The 17,354-nt window shown below is 37.9% G+C and overlaps 1 protein-coding gene across 1 annotated transcript in view; it reads left to right on the forward strand.

Annotated features, from left to right (window-relative positions):
* Nucleotides 1–8,400: 8,400 nt before the first annotated feature.
* The window catches only part of LOC139721974 (gastrin-releasing peptide receptor-like), a 130,916-nt gene continuing 121,962 nt past the window's right edge, over nucleotides 8,401–17,354 (forward strand). Inside the window, exon 1 of the mRNA XM_071633294.1 lies at nucleotides 8,401–9,014. The gene's annotated coding sequence lies outside the window, so the exon portion shown is untranslated. The remainder of the gene's footprint in view (nucleotides 9,015–17,354) is intronic.

Raw genomic sequence — 17,354 nt, forward strand, 5'->3', positions numbered from 1 at the left:
TGCCCATCTATCAATCAATCTATCCATCAATCTAAGCCCAAAGATTGCTATCAAGCCATCTATTCGTAAAACATCCAGCCATCTAATTTCATATCAATCCGTGTTAATTATTATGTATCTATACACCCATGAAATAAACATAGCTTTAGATGTATCTACCACTCTATCTGTCCATCAGCTATGTTTCTTCCACCCATCTATCTGTTATTCTATCTATCTATCTATCTAACTATCTATCTATTTATCTATCTATCTATCTATCTATCTATCTATCTATGTATCTATCCTCTATGTTTATATCTATCTATCTCTCACCTACACATTATTGTCTATGTGTCTATTCATCTATCCATTAATTGACCTATTTATGTAGACGTTGCTTTACACAGAATGATAGTTGAGTATTACCATGTGTGTTGTATCAGTTTCCGAATAGCTGGTTACAGTTCTGACAGCTTGTCCTAGAGCTGAGGTGATGGCTTCCCAGCGATTCTCATGGTTTATGGACTTCTACTCTATTCAGTAGCTGCATCCGAAACGAATTTACCTGGCCACTTCACATTAATTTTCCAACTGTACAAAAGAAGCCCAAGGCGTCCGTGTTTACATCACAATGAGATCCCATGACATCACAATGAGATGTCATGAAAACAGAATGAAGTTTCCTATTCTCTCCACACCGTTGCGTCCATTACGGTGATGTATAGAGACGCCAGGTAGGCACGCTATACTGCCTATTCGGGGTCACCTGACGGGGCCGAGGAAATGTTGTTATGTCTATCTGTAAAGTCTATGTGTTACCGTTTAATTCAACACCGTCAACCCACACACAGTTGGCAGTTATTCTATACCTTTGTCCTTATCTATATCCGACAATTATCGCCCACAACCGATTCCGAAATTTAAGGGCAAAGTTGCATGAAGACCAAAAATATGGGTATCGAACCAGTCAAAACAGTTTTCATCATCATCCTAATATTTGTCTGCACACAGGGCTATGTTTCATGGCGATTCCACTAGCTAACGACGATGATACCATCAACCTATTTTTTTCCAAAAAAAAAAAAAACATTTTGCCCTGAATTCACTTTAGAACATCTATTGTACAGTTCGTTTTAGTTCAATTAAATTCAATTATATATATATATTTTCCCCGACAGAACATCAGGAAATTACAAACGGTCTTGGCCGTATGTTGTTTGACTGCATGAAATTAGTGGTAATTAACAAGTGAAAATCATACGTACATGGTTTCAAACTAATCTTATTGGATTATTTCTGTTCTGAGATGAAAAAAATAAGGGGTCCACTAAAAAGCATTGTTTGCATATTATAGCCAACTCAAGCATTACGCAAGTCCTGCAGTGTCTACCAAAGTATGCAGAGTTATGAAAATGTTCTTTTGTTTGTGTTTGGTTGGACACATTACCTATTTTATTCGACATTTATGTTAGTATTTGCATCTTTAGAATTAGCGGATTGCAAGAAACATTGAAATCTGGCGATTTTAAGCTAATTGATGAAAAAAAAAACAACTAACTTATCAGTCAAGCATGAGGACCTTGAAAGGCAGTACCAACAGTACGTTTGTGTACAGTCAAACATAATTATGGTTGTCATGGTAACTTGACAGGAAAGGGAAGAACATGCCTTTGATGTCTTTCAGTATTTCTAGGAGCCAACAAAGATATGTTATCGATCAGAATTTGATATATCTTTTTTTTACCTACATGGAAATACTGCTGATACTAGTGCTTCCATGCATAGCATTAAAAAGAAAAAGACGTCTTATCGATTTCTGCACAACATTTTACCACTCCTTGTCCTTCAAACCTCGAGACGACTCTGAGTTGGATGCCAGTAGTAATATCTTTTTCTATTTTCCCCACGAATCTCTTATCACCCTGTCATTATATCTTAGGGAGAAGATCGGACAAGGTAATGACATCGAATCAGGAGGGGAGGGGAGTGCAAAGGATGACATTAGAAGCAATACCTCAGGGGTAGGTGTGTAATAGGGCTATCCAAGATGACCGATCGACTTTATGCAATCCTTCCGGAAAACTCACTGAATTCTCGTGAAGACACAAACAGTAAGAAAACATTTGAAATGATTTATTCTTATTTGATTTGATTTGATTAATTTACAAAATGCATATACATCATACGCATTTCATGATATGTAAATATTTTGTACATGGAATTAAATGTCATGTAGCTGTATCATACGCTAATAAGATATTTAGTTCAGGTATATTTCATATCTTTTAGCAATTGATTTTGGTCTTCATTGTTCTGTTTGAATATCATTCTAATGTAGAAGATTAGGAAAGAATTTGAAAACCTCACCAACAGCAGATTAAAACAGCATTTTAAAATCAAATTGCAGAGGTACTTTGGATAGCATCACTATAATCCCAACATTTTTTCTGACATGCTATATGTTGTAATGGTTACTTTAAATCATTTTTTTTTTCTATTTGTTCAGCCACCCTCAGTCGAGGAGTGAACCTCGACTGTCCCTCGGATAGGACATAAAATGGAGGTCCCGTGTATGAGAGAGTCGCAGCTCATGCACGTAAAAGATCCCGCTTCATTCATTCATCGCAAAGAGCAGGGTGTCTAACCCGGTGAAGTGGTCCCACCCCACATCCAAATGGACCCCATGGAAGACCAGCTTAGTGTAGCTGAATAATTATGGGCTATCCAGCCATCTTCACAGATGGAAAATGAACAACAACAACAACCCGACATCTCACCAAAGTGACGTCATGAAATGACCATGACACACGTGCATGGATTTCTGTCTTCTGATTGGTCACTGAATCCTGCAGACTCATCGTGGTTTGTCAATTATATAAAAAACGGATTAAAAATAAAAGTCCCGATGTCATTACAAAATTGGTTGCGATTTTGGCAAACCACCGACAGCCTGTGAGTGTTTAGGAATACATTTAACTCTCACTCTCTTAACAGGATAGCAAGTTGATGGTGACAGAATCTTGGTAGGCCCTACTTCACAGGGGTCGCGAAAGCGAGGGGGTGCTACAACTCCCCACAATTTAAGTCACCCCCTCCCCCTTAAAAAAAAAAAAAAAACGGACAAAAAACGTGAAGAAAAAAAAAACGCTAAAAAAGCCTCATCTTTCGAAAGTTCCCACTTGAGATTCTCCTCCTCGAAGGGGGGGGGGGGGGGGGGGTCGTCAGGGAATATTGCCCCTAAAATTGACCAAACCAACTTCTAACCCCAACCCCCTTCACCCTCACAATGAATTCGCATCCCGCTGCTCCTGCTTCATAGTTGCACTAAAGAGTACTTAGTGATGAGGGCTGAAGCGGAAAATGGTCAATAATGACACGAGCTTTATGTATTATTGTTAAACTGGAGGCTGTCATCCTGCCACCTACAACAAGGATATCAATAATGAAATATTTGTTACCCAGTGGCCAATAATGCCACAAAGTGCACACAGTCAAGTGAGTTCAAACACTAGTCTTTGGGAGGCAATATCTGAAAATAATTCCTGACATGTAGTGCGCTGCCTTTTAGAGAAGGAAACAACAAACTATACATCAAAATTTATCTTGTGTCAGAAATATACAGGCGAATTTTAGTACAAATTAATATGATACTTTCTAGTAATACATGAAATCCCAAAAAACAAAAACAAAACTACTGCAGCACAGAAAAAATACGCACAGTATGCATACAGACACACACACACACACACACATACACACACACAAACGCATTAATTACATACATTACAGTTTATATTATAAACTGAGGAGAGAGAGAGAGAGCAGATAGAGAGATAGAGAGAAAGAGAAGATTGGAATAAAGACACTCATGATGAAGACAGAAATAAAGGACTTATTTCAAGAATTTTCCTGTACAGTGATTCCCTCCTATGACGGGATATTCTGTACAGGAGTGTGAGAAGTCACTTTTCCTTTGTTCCTCTATTACACAAAATTGTATGAAAGCAAAGGAGGAGGTGCAATATGCACAGATGATGGAAGTGGTGTAATATTTTCTTCGACACATTCATTATAAGGTTGTCATGAGGTTTGCGATTTATAAGCTGCTCACGCTCGCATTCGCTACGCTAACACCGACTGCCTGATTCAAATCCACCTGCAGGGCAGTGGTGTGTAACTAGGGAGCATCGAATTTCTCAATATCCAGCATCCCCGTTACGCGCCAAAATTCCCAAACAGGCTTGGATTTTGGAGGATGGTAGACTGAGGGATAGGGCCTGGGGTATGTTTTGGAAGAAGTAGAAGGTGAAAGGTGCAAATGGGACAGATCACCGCTGATGCAATTATTACGTCAAATCAAAAACCCCTGCCAAAATGAATGATGCCAGTAGAAACAATAAAGTAAACAAAGAAACCATAGCGACAAAACTGAAGACAAATAAATAAGAGTTGATGGACATTTCAGTGAAGACTGCACTCTACACAGTGCCTAGGCATTTGTTCCCTTTGTTTAGTAAGCCAGAATTAATGTTGTACACGTTTAAACTCCTCGCGGCGTCTTTTGGCCTGCCGTTTGTTACTTCGACACCTGATAGCTTTTGCTTACTATGACCCTATCACAGATCATCACATCTGATTGAGTTGGGAAAAGGGCACTAATGTTATCAAGGATGTGGGATATGTCTCCTAGAGACACAGTATATTTAGAAGTGTCTTGATATGGCTACCATCCTGGGAGTGGAAGGGATGGCATGGGCTTGTAATGTCTTTGGGATTTAGCCGACGATCGTAGATACGTGGATAGTGTCTGCAAAATAGCATTAGTAATGTGACAACCACTATCAGTAAGCTGCCCCCATCTCAAAATTATCAGGAATTGTATTTTTGTCAGGATTCTTCTCCTTTTCTTCTTCATATCTTGTGCTGATTGGTCAACGTTTCATAAGATGAGCATTCCTGTTTTTGACTGTCTTTATGCGACTCTAGAAACAAGAAGTACTTAAGACTTAAGAAATACTATTATGCTGGTATGTTCGACGAGTCGAGTGGCCGATGGGGTGTCAGTAATCAACACAAACTTGAATAATCCCCACTCACAAATTGGGGTAAAAAAAGGAAGAAGGTTGACAAAGCCGCCGGTAGAACCCAAATATCGTAAATTCCGGAATCATAGCCAATTCCATTTACTACCCTATTCTACGTGGGAACTAAATGTTTAAAGGTTCCTGGCATTACAATGTATCATACAACAGTTTTCGGAGATGAAACGCAATGATCTCGCCTGTCACCAAAATGTTAATCCTTGACAGGTGGAATCGCTACCTCTGCTCTTTATTATTGTAGGCTCCATTAACATTCTTGCATTTCTTTATTTTTCATGTATGTCATGCATATCAAAGATATCAAGTATGATAATGACTGAAATTTACTGTGTTTACAAGGGAACTATTGTCACATTTTAGAAAACTTGTGGGATGATTATTTGGGATTCAGTCAGTTTGTCCTGAAGACGGATTGTGGTCACATCATTTTTAAACTGTGGTAAATGAATAACGAACGAGATAGTCCCTGATAGATGACTGTGGTAAATGAATCACGAAAGAGGTAGTCCCTGATGAACATTAGTAAATAGACTCCTCTTTTAATCCAGAAACATTTTAATCACTCTCGAATCTAGCAACGTGTTTTTTTTTAGTTTGTTTGTTTTAGTGTGACGCTAGTAAGCAGCATTATCTTGTTTTGAACAAAATTCGGAATTGGTATGTGAGTATGTGAGCTGGAGCTACTGTTCTCTTCTTGGTGCTTGATAGATGACAACTTTTCCCAAGAGTATTCCGTCTCCTAACGAATGGACTCGGCTTTGTTAGTTCTTTGCTAATGTGTCGTATCCCATTACAGTAGAGCAGTAAACGAGATGTTGCAATTATATGATAAACGAGAATACACAGAGAAAGCTTAAAGGACAATTTGCTCGATGTTAAAGGCATTTGCAATGCAGAAAACGATTTCACTGTGAAGGTGCAGCGATGGGAAGTAGAATGCTTGTAGCATTAAGAAAAATCTTGTTCTAAATCTTCGTGTAACCCACACATGAATCGCCTTTATTCAGTCAATTCTCTCCTCTCCAATTTTATAAGGAAATAGTTGACTACTATTTCATAACCATGAGTTTTACCTGTCACATTTCAATAAACGTGGGAATTTGATTCCTCGAATATCATTAAGTACAATTGTATTGCCACACTTCATTTATTTCTACATAAATCATTGAGACTCATTTGGTGGATTTTTTTTTTTAATTACTATAGCCTGCGATGACATATAGCTGACAGCTTACTATAGTGATTGTTTGAATATTCCAATATATCAACGACATTCATTGATCGTATACTAAATGCATCCTTGCAAGGAATAAACACAACGGAATGGCATTAAAGTGTATATCACTAATTAAGAGAAAATGGATTGATTAAGTTGAAAAACAAAAAACGTTTCCCCTTCTATTTTGCCTAGCTTGTCGAACATGCATCAGTCATGTGCATTTCAGCGCTGAAAGCATTATCAGATTACTTTGACGGCAACATGCCAAACATGTGTAAGAACGCCAGAGACGAAAACTAAAACAGCGACAACGTATGAAAATAAACAGTGTCACCAGACAAGTTCCACAGACAGACAAATATGTACCTTATAGTAATGTATCAAAATCAGGATAACAGCTAAAAAATGACAGCTAAGAGAGGAACACGAACCACTGGCCAAAATATTTGAATTAACGTTGGCATCCAATAGTTCAACGTAGATTGTAATATATACGTGACTGATTGGATTCTGGATTGAAAACTGCTAGGCAGCCAGTGTTCTTGGTTGAAGATAAACTGACTACACACGAATGGAGGCAACTTGACAGTCAACCACTATACATCAAATATCCTTTTGTAACACATAAACTTGGTTTATCGAGCTCAAAGGAACCGCTACTGAGACCTTTTCCGAGACTTAACCTTTTCTACTTGTCTTGTACTGACACTTTGTACAGAGAAAATGTTGGATCGTAATTTTCAAATCTGACAATAGCACCTATATGCAAATAAGAGAGAGAGAGGGGGTGTGGATATATCTTGGGGAAATATTTACATCCCACCTGTCCATCACATCAATTAGTACAGTTACGTAATGAATGATATCACATCGCATCATATATATTTCAGGATAAGATAACACTGTGTTCTATTTCCCCATTTATGAAACCGATAATATCTTTTTCTAAGCAAATTCTGCTGAAAACTTATAAATTGCGGCTACGTAATTTCAGAAACGTTTATTTGCTTCATAATGAAATCCTGTCAGCTGATCAGTCTACGTAACGTCATGTGACCAAAATAACATTGCTATGGTGAAGACAAATACCGATTGAGAAAAATGTGCCCTACCGTATATGAACGTCATATTCATGGTATAGTGCATTATGACGCCATGGTACCATGCATATGACGTCATATTTATGGTATATTCATCGATAGTGTATGCAGTGATAGCGGTATTGGTCTCATATACTCATAGACCATTGGGTAAAATAAATCACGACTACTGCTTCGCAGTACAGTGATCATCAGAGCTTTGCCGCAATATGTAAAAACTGGAGTGACTTTCATTGTAAGTGAACGCATTTTGCAGTTTTCGAAAAATTTGCTTGAAGATATAAAACAAATATATCATGTGCTATTCGAGCAGTTTTGAGGGCATGGCTAATTTGTTTTATGTTATCTCTAGCTTAGAATATAGTTTAGAGTATGATACTTGGGTTGTTTCACTCTGACCAATGTGTCATGGAAAATGAAACTGATATGGGCGCTGAAAATGAAAGACTACTTCATGGCGGAAAATGAAATCTTTAGTAGATATAAAAGTAGTGTATCGGAGCAGCAGCACTCAAGTATTTTACAGGAGAAGAGACTTTTTGTGTTAGATGTGATTGCTTGTTTGAAATGCAGACTTTATTAAATCATCTATTGACACCCGTGGAAAACAGATCGATACTCAGAAGCTCTTACGCTGTTTTGTCTTTATTCTGTTAAAGGAAATCCTAAATGTAAAGCTATTAGGTGTGAGGTCTGTGATATCCCATAGATAAACAAGCACGGGCGTAATTTTTGACGGGTTGCGTGCAGCTCGACTCAGCTTCAATGAAATGAGCTGGATGAACGCCTCTCTTATCTTTGCGCTGCTCTTGTAGGCACCCAATCCTGAGACCCGAGCCTGAAATAGCACACTGCCAGCCCTATCCGGCGGCCAGCCAGCTTTATAAACTAGCGGCGTCCTACGCGAGTATGCGCAGGCTCAGTAAGAAGAGATGGCGTAACAAAACTACGATGTTCACTTTGCGAGTCGTCAGATGAGTGCGTACATGGTCTGACAGCGAGCACGTAGCTCTCTTTCTCTTATCGTGATATGATTCAACCACTCTAACCACCACGGCGGTCGCCCATGACAACAAAAATCGCTGAACAAAAGAAAAAAGAGTTCATTTTGCAGGGACGAAGGGATAAAAGATAAAAAGCAAGCCAACAAATAGTTTAACGTCGAGCTGCCTGCCTTATCAGGGCTCTTCTTGGTACTTGCTACGCCAATACAGGGACGTTGCTGCTTTAGAGATCACTACTCTCACCCGGGCTGGACTCTGCGGTTGACTGTCCACTGAACTCTCCCCTCTACTCTACCAATCCAAGAGAAAGGAGAGAAAACTGGTCAAGTGTGCAACCCTATGGTATTGATGTCACCATTTTAAATCTCATCAATCAATGCTGAGTTTAGGCTTCGAGTTTACTCTCGTGTAGCGTATTTCCAATCAACGATTCAGGAAACGCACACTTGATGAAAATAGTTTGTCCTCTTCCGCGCAGCCTCGCATCGGGCGATCGATGAAGAAGAAAGTTAAACTCATCCGTGAAAATCAACAGGACAAGCCGTTAATTGCATCCACCCTGAGGCGAAGACAGTGTGACGAAAACTTGGCTGCTGCTCCTTCCAAGGTTCGTCTTGTTTTCCCCATCGTCTTTCTTGTCGTATTACTCTTTTTATTTTGCCCAATAACGATGGTGTACTTCAACGATCATCTTATCTTTATTCTGCCCTGTAATAAGTTATATAGTTCTGTGCACAGTATGACCTTCTGCATTAATGATATACTTGACGTTTTGTCAGAATATATTTTATAATCTTAACACATGAGTCAAGCTGTGACAGTTATAGTGTGTCGTGCATATTCATCTCTGAATATATTATCAATAGACATTATTTCAACATGTTAGCATATGCTTTTATTTGTCAGTGGTCTCTTAGGGACCTTTAAGACTTTCAGAATTTGAAGGAACATATCGACAAAGCTTCATCCCCTCATTCTATCAATATCACAATAATCTTATTCAACAACACAAAGTATTCTGTGGATTATACTTTTGGCATCTGAAGTTGGTCAATCGGGAAAATATTTGAAAATAAGTCAAAAAAATTCTATCTCGTTTCTTTGCTTTAAGTCCTTCATTCTATAGCTCGTTTTCTGCCTTTTTAATATTCAAGTTCAGTGTACTTTCCATTTTATTAGAGCCATTCATTTTAATACCTTTGAATGCATTTTGCGGGATGCTTTAACCATGACTGTGTGTATGACACCTGAACTGATTTCCTTACTTCGAATGTCTAAAGGTCCTATGATGATTAGGACTTCAATCAAAGGGGATAATTTCACAAATAATGAAAGAATGACTGAATGACTGAATGAATGAATGAATGAATGAATGAATGAATGAATGAATGAATGAATGATTTGATAAACAGTCGTGCAGGCTATACTAATGAATAGATGAATGAATAAAAAAGTACATGAATGAATGCTTAAATATATAAAGACCTATAATAAGTTTGAATAAATAGATATTGATACTGAATACATGTTCTAGCATGCATACTTTCAAAGGCCAATTGATTTCTTTGTCCATCTTTATTCAGTAAATGACTAACATAAGGTTCGCTTATACTAGGACCATACATTTATTCAAATTTCATAACTAAAGAAGGAACAATTTGCTTATTTGGAAATCGTGCGGCAATATATATATATATTTTTTTGTTGTTGTTCCGGAACAGATTAGTAATGAAGAAATACGGGGTGTTAAAGCAGTACCAGGACTCATCTGCCACATGTACAGCGCACAGACAACGTCCCATCAACCATTACCTTGCTGACACCTTAAGACACTGCTTGTCACACCTCCTTTGATTGTAGCTCTATGATTGTTTATAAAGCAAAGTCCCAAAGGGAAAGTGTTAAATTCGTAAAGATCCGAGTGTTGGGTGTCTGATTTTCAGGATGCAATTTTATCTGTAGGGTTGTCTCTACTAACTTCAATTTCAGATTAGTATTCAATAATGCATACGATACACATGATATGTGTATCGTGAGAAGGGGACTAATAAAATCTGTAGATCTCTCTCTGATTAATATGGCAAGTTCAGTTCTTGAATTAATAATTGATTTAGTTTCGTAGATACGTATTTCGTGTCCTATGACTAGATGTTATAATGTCTTTTGAACAAACTGAGCAAATGTCTTCTCTTTTCTTTTGTTGATTTGAAAAACATTCGATAGAAATCTATATGTACCTAATTGTGTTTTATAATAATTTATCACGCCAATATTATTACCAGATATGTTTGTGCTCCTTTCCAATCAGAGATTGTCGTAAAACTGGAATACAATACGTTTTTGTGCCCTTGATAATGAATTAGCTTTCAGACAGATAAGGACATGACGGATTCAATGGGGTGTATTGAGTAGAAGCAATTACCATTTGTGACACCTAGATGGTATGTGGACTATTGTTTCATCCAGTGCTCAATTCTTATTACAGTATCACAAGAGACACATTTTGAAATGAGCAGTGAACGCTGGTACCGGGTTTTTCCCTTCTGAAGGCCATTGGCACGTACACTCGGTAACGCAAGCAGTCTATATTCTATACACAGCATGAATTTGAAGGCATTGTTAGCAGCGAACCTTGGAATACAAAAACACAAAGAACATATATATATATATATATATATATATATATATGTATATATATATATATATATATATATATATATATACACACACACACACACACACGCACCATTATCCTTGCTTCACACCACACACATCATGCCAGTGATTAGTAATGATACAAACACAGAGATGTTACTCAAGTCTTCAGTTTTCCTAGATGTTCATTTTAATCGCATGATACAGATAAATACGGCGATAATATGAGACTTTTACGAGGATCTTGGAAGAACGAGCGGGCCTATGTGTTTCATGAAGTATACGTTGCATGTGTTTACTTTTCTAGGATTATGGTATGAATAGTGCACGATCCCTACTGTATGCACGCAAATATACGATTTTTTTTCTCTATTGCAGCTTTATGTCACTGCAGCAGCTGCTGCTGCTGCAGTCTAGATGTAATATTGAATGTGAGGAGGCTTCTTACCCAATTTGAGTGTATAAATCTAGAATTGTGCATGACAGAACAAAATTAATTACGTGGGAGTGAATAAAGTGTATCTATTACACTGATTACACTGGTAACTGAGCATGGTCGTAAAAAAAAATGAATTTCACGTGGTGCCAATGCAACCGATCACAAGTTATGTTATGAACGTTACATTAACTATGGTGAATGTTTTGAATTCACAGCATAGAGCACTTTGCTATCTCAAAGTGACAAGACATAGATCTCTATATCAAATCAATTTGATTGAATAATGCAATAAAACTTAGGCTGGAATAAATGTATCAGAAATTTAGAAATTTCAAAGGGGAAAACCTGAAGAAAAAGAGAAACAGCTGACGTGTTTGCGATGTCAGTAGTCTGTTATATATATATATATATATATATATATATATATATATATATATATATTTACATACATCTTGGAACTTTCCACGCGTTGGACTACGAATACTGTAATTATTAGAAGAAAGAGTCTCAAGTACGCCATGGATCCAACGAGAAGTTTTTTTTTTTTTAATTACAGCTTCAGCTTTTTGTAATAAAAAAACTTCTCGTTGGATCCATGGCGTACTTGAAACACTTTCTTTTAATAACCATAATACGAGAAGAAGAGCATTCGTGGACGTAGCTAGTGAATAAATAATGAAGGAGCTACACTGGTGCTGTACACGGTCGGGACCCATTCTCGCACTCCCCCCCCCCCCCCCCCCCCTCTCTCTCTCTTTATATATATATATATATATATATATATATATATATATATATATATACATATATAACTATATATTATATATATTTGTTTGGTGCTCAGGTCTACTCTGGGATCTTCTGTGATTTTGATTCGATTTGAGTTGATTTTAATTCGATTGTTAGATTCGTAGTCCATCGTATACAACATAAAATTGTATTGAGCAGGGAGGTACTCCTATTTTCTTGCTGGTAAAGGAAATGTTTGGTGGTGGTGGTAGACCGGAGACCTTATGAACCCTCTGTGTGCCTTTAGTGACAATTGGTACAGAAAACCCCATAGCACTGTACACACCGTCCAAAGTCCCTAGCACACAAAGGGTTACGAATGGCCCAAAAGATAGGATTGGTGAAATGAGAACTAGTGATAAAATCCGAGGCAAGAGATTCCCCCCCCCCCACCTCCCTCCCTTGAATTAGAAGCTGAGTAACGCAAATAACATCTCTTCAATGCAGAGGATGCAACTGCAACTGATATTGTGATGTGGTCCTGACGCACCTCTCTATTTTCTAACCGACGTATTTATGGAATACAGACAAGCATGACAGGAGTTTTATCACTGTCTCTGGCTCCTATTGAAATTCCACGCGGTTTTATTTCAGTAATGCAATAGTTTTCTCGAGATCTCGTAATCAGGGTGACTTTGCCCTTTTTCCTCTCCAACATTCTGAAGAACAACTGCCTGATCCCTGTCACTGCCTGTCGATGTACAAATAATAGGGCAGCGGGCATGAGGCCTCTTTCCCACCCGGTCCCTCCCCGAGGATAAGTATTCACATTCCGGAAGAAAGGATAATCATGGCAAGCAATACATGGAGAATAATCGAGTGAAAGGGTACAGACACAGGACATTGTCACTAGGTAGATCGATGAATCAATAGGAACAAAAGTAGGAAGAACTTTTATCAAGAGGTATATACAAACATTATGCTTGTGTATTTGTGTGAGTGTGTATGTGTAATATTGCATTATATAATATAGTATCACTAATTTTGTAAAACAGTTCGGATTTTCGTCATGTTTACTTTAATAACTGAAATGAAACAAGCAAACATGCAACATGAAATAATTTGGAACACAGGGCAAAAGTAGCGAAGACAATTTGAGCATTTCTTTGCTCATGCAGCTGATATCTTAGCAGCTTTATGGGGAGGGGGAATCATACAATAATCGCCAGATATTCTTCTATTATAATTATGTTGAGATAATAACAAGCGAACATTACTTAAGCGACATTGCACTGCGTTGTTCATGAAGATAATATGATTTATTCTTTATTTGTTGTTTCGCTTCAATGTCACTATCAAGAATCCTTATTAATCTTAGTGTAGTACATTACAGCTTGACGAATTATATCAAAATGAAAGGAAAACACTGTTTTTACACTTCAAAAAAAAAAAGATGCGACTTGTTATTTCCTATTACAAACTCAATTCAGTGCAGATCTCAGTTACGTTAGTATAATTAATAGGAATTTTCAAGTGTCGGCACTTCTGTATTCCTTAATGTGTATTAATTAATGACTTTATGGCATAATTTTTTTTTTTGGGATGCTAAATCCAAGACTCTCATCATGAGCTGACCTCTATTTTAGAAGGGACGTTATGTTAATCTATGGCACAATTATCGTAAGTAGTCAGTGAGAGCAACATCAGCAAAGTCGTAAGACTAGTTATGACAGAACAATGTTAGCTGACTTCCAATGCTATTCCTCGTGATAGTCCGGTCTAATAGTATGATAGGGTTAAATTCTAGATCAGCTCACGCACAGATAGAAACATAGTGTGAGCATCTGAGCGTTACTCGCCATTGTATGCTGACTGCCACGTGCTTCATGCACGCATTCAAATGAAATGACATATGATTACATAGATGCATCATGACATTTTTTTTAACAATTTGATTTCAACAGCTTTAATTGGTTTGAAACAAATGGTAAAACATGTATTTGACATGTTATTCTATATCATTGGTTAACCATTACGTATGCATTCTTTCTACTCTCGAAATACACTGAAAGTGTTCCTGATTAATCTCAATACTTTTGGCTGTATTCTTATCTTTCCAGTCCCTGCAAAATAGAGGGAGAGAGAGAGAGAGAGAGAGAGGGAGAGAGGGGATGATATTTGAAAATTATAGAATACAAAGTGGCACACACTGCATGGCCAGATTGCTATAGTGCTATAAAATATGTATTTATGGCAAATTCATGGACCATCAGGGACAGGTTGGTGAAATGAATCATAAATATTCAATGGAACCTTTGTTAGTGCTAATTGACTTTTGCAGAACTGTGAAAGCCGCTCGATCTATATTTTTCTCACTGTAGACCCAGTTTTAGACCCAGTTTTAGGGACCAAGTATAATGGCCACCTAGCCAGCCAACCACGCAAATGAGTTTCAGGGGAAATTTTAACAAAAGAAGGTAATTTCATTTTTCTTTGTAACACGTCCTTGCAATAATGTCCCTCGTCAAGCCTTTTCCTACCTTCCTCTCCATTGTGGCAATTACTTTGTTAATCAATCCATTAGGTTTCCAAATGATTTTTAAGGGTACCATGAGTAAATGCGAGCCTTGATGTTCGTAACCAACAAACAAACTTTCAACCAACAGGCAGTCAACCAGCAGACATTAAAGAGCATAGGTCTTCCCTGGATCTCATAACCATTCGTAATACTTAAAAGAGATATCTCCCTCTTTTCTCATAGTTGATTAAATCTACTGTCAATTTAGTAATTTTCTTCTTTTCCATTTCATACTACATGTGTCTAGCTGCTTTGGTATTTGAAGCACTTTGTCCTAATGTCGTTTCAAAAGAGATGTGAATAAAAAATAAGTAGTTTCTGAGCTCGAGTGTATTGTAGATACTAAAGACTATGAACGCTCAACTCAGCAGACTAAAACGGTCCCGAGTTCCAAGAGTTTAAAGAAAGCGAAGCGATCTCGTAAAATGTGCGTCAGTGCTATAATCAGAGAAAAGAGAAGACACCCCCCCCCCCCCCCCCCATGTAGGAAAAAGAGTAGGAAGCAAACCTGGTAGACTCTGTCCCGGAGCTATTTGCTGCTGATAAAATCAGAAGCTCCTTTCAAGCTCTCTCCGACTGATTGATTAGTTTACTTCATTGTCTTTCCTTTACTTTGATGTCAGGCAATGTGGAAATCTGTTGACCTACTAAATTAGTGGTTGCAATTATTGACAAAAATAAGTTGTGAAGCTCTTACATGTAAACAAATCGCGAGAGCGAAGAAACCCTACACGTCTTGGTAACCATGGAAACGATGACTGAAATTCGTGAGCAGGGCCGATGAATGACTGGTGAAGATTATGTAAATTGGCGAAGATTATTTACTCTAATACTATTTGATTGATAGCAAATGATACATACATGGCGTGGAGTCAGAATGGCACAGTCTGCAGGAATTGTCGGTATTAACTTTTTTTCCCTTTTCCTTATTAACAGAGCGTAGTTCTCGTCATGAAACAACCTCGATTCTCATCACAAAACTTTTGCGGATGTAAATTGAGGTGAATTATAATGGTTGTAATATTGATTCAAAATACAAATCCGTCCGACTTGTAAGAAAGAGTAATGTTGTTAATTGAATTAATTTCTCCAAGAACAAAAAGGAAGCTTGCGATGATACACACTCCTCTCTTCATTTCTCTATGGAATGAATTATGTGGTTCTCTTTCATCTCACTCCATCGTGTGATAAGAAGAAGGACGTAAGTGTGGGGGTGGGGCACAATCTATGGGATTTTCCCCAGTCTTTAAAGATCACCCACACTTTCTTGATTTCAGCCGATATGAGGAGAGTTAATGGAATCTGAATAGGAAATAACGAAGAAGGACACATTGTGAAAAAACATGGCTTAGAATAATTTACATGGGCTATCATCACAATGCCTAATAAACGAGAAAGCTATCATTGTCTCCTCAATTCTTAGACTTCTTGGTATCCCTCATTCTTCAATATCAATTCATCAGCTAAAGCATATTCAACTGATTGCTAGTTGGATACCAAAGATGATACCTCTCACCACAACGGAAATTTACGCGGACACGAAACTCGAAGTTCCAAGCACTTCTTCATCACATAAGTTTTTATAGCTTTTTTGATAGAAAAGAAAAAAAAAAGCACTGAATCCCAATGACAAAAGTCTAGCTATCCATCAAATGATGGGCAAGATTTTCAAGAATAAAATTGTCAGGCAATTATTTTGTTGTCTTATGTTCTGTTGTCCCAGTCTTTTGCTCGTTAAGTATAGCAATAACAACGTGACCTTTCGAAAATTGCTGTTTGATACTTGTGTCCAGGCGGCATCGAGACTCAACTGGACTGAATTGACAGAGTTTGGAGGGAATTATATGATGCTTTCTGTCATTTATACATCATGCCTATCGCAACCGTAAATAACAGTCAATGTGTGGTGATCCATGGTGTGACAAAACCTGGGCTGAGGAATTCTGTTGATGTCGGAGGTCGATCGAGATGCTCCCATCACACAGAACCAGTGTTCAGATATCACCTGATTTGTTATTCACATTTTACCAAAGATAAGTTTATGGGGGTTTTTCCTAACCATATAACCAGACCTCACAAAACGCGCGACAGGCTTCTTTCCGAAGACTGTTCAACCGTGCACAATAATTGCAGGCGGTGTTGCTTTGGGCGTTGGTCGCGCAAGATTTAAAGCAAGGCAAGCGATTCAAAATGAAGAGAGAGAGGGAGAGAGATAGAAATACGTAGGGAGAGAAAGAGATCAGAAGGGGAAGGGGGGGGGGTGGACCGGAGTTGGTCAGTAAAACACAATTTTGCGCAATTCTGATTTTTTTTCCTTTGGGGGAGGGAATATTAAAGACAGGTGATTCTCACAGGACAGAAATTGTATCTGTCAGGCATGTTGATCTAATCTTGCGGATTTATAAAAGGGGGAAATGAAGCGAAGAATTGAGCGAGTTCAATATGAAGCATATATACCTTCCGCCAGGTTTCATATCATATCTAACATCTGGCCTTTTGAAACAAGATTCCCCCACCCCCATTCCCTCTCTCCCTCTCTCACCCAC

The sequence above is a fragment of the Diadema antillarum genome, unplaced genomic scaffold, assembly GCF_040938485.1.
Source record: "Diadema antillarum isolate AM-2024a unplaced genomic scaffold, OU_Dant_1.0 scf00000153, whole genome shotgun sequence".
Classification (NCBI taxonomy): Eukaryota; Metazoa; Echinodermata; class Echinoidea; order Diadematoida; family Diadematidae; genus Diadema; species Diadema antillarum.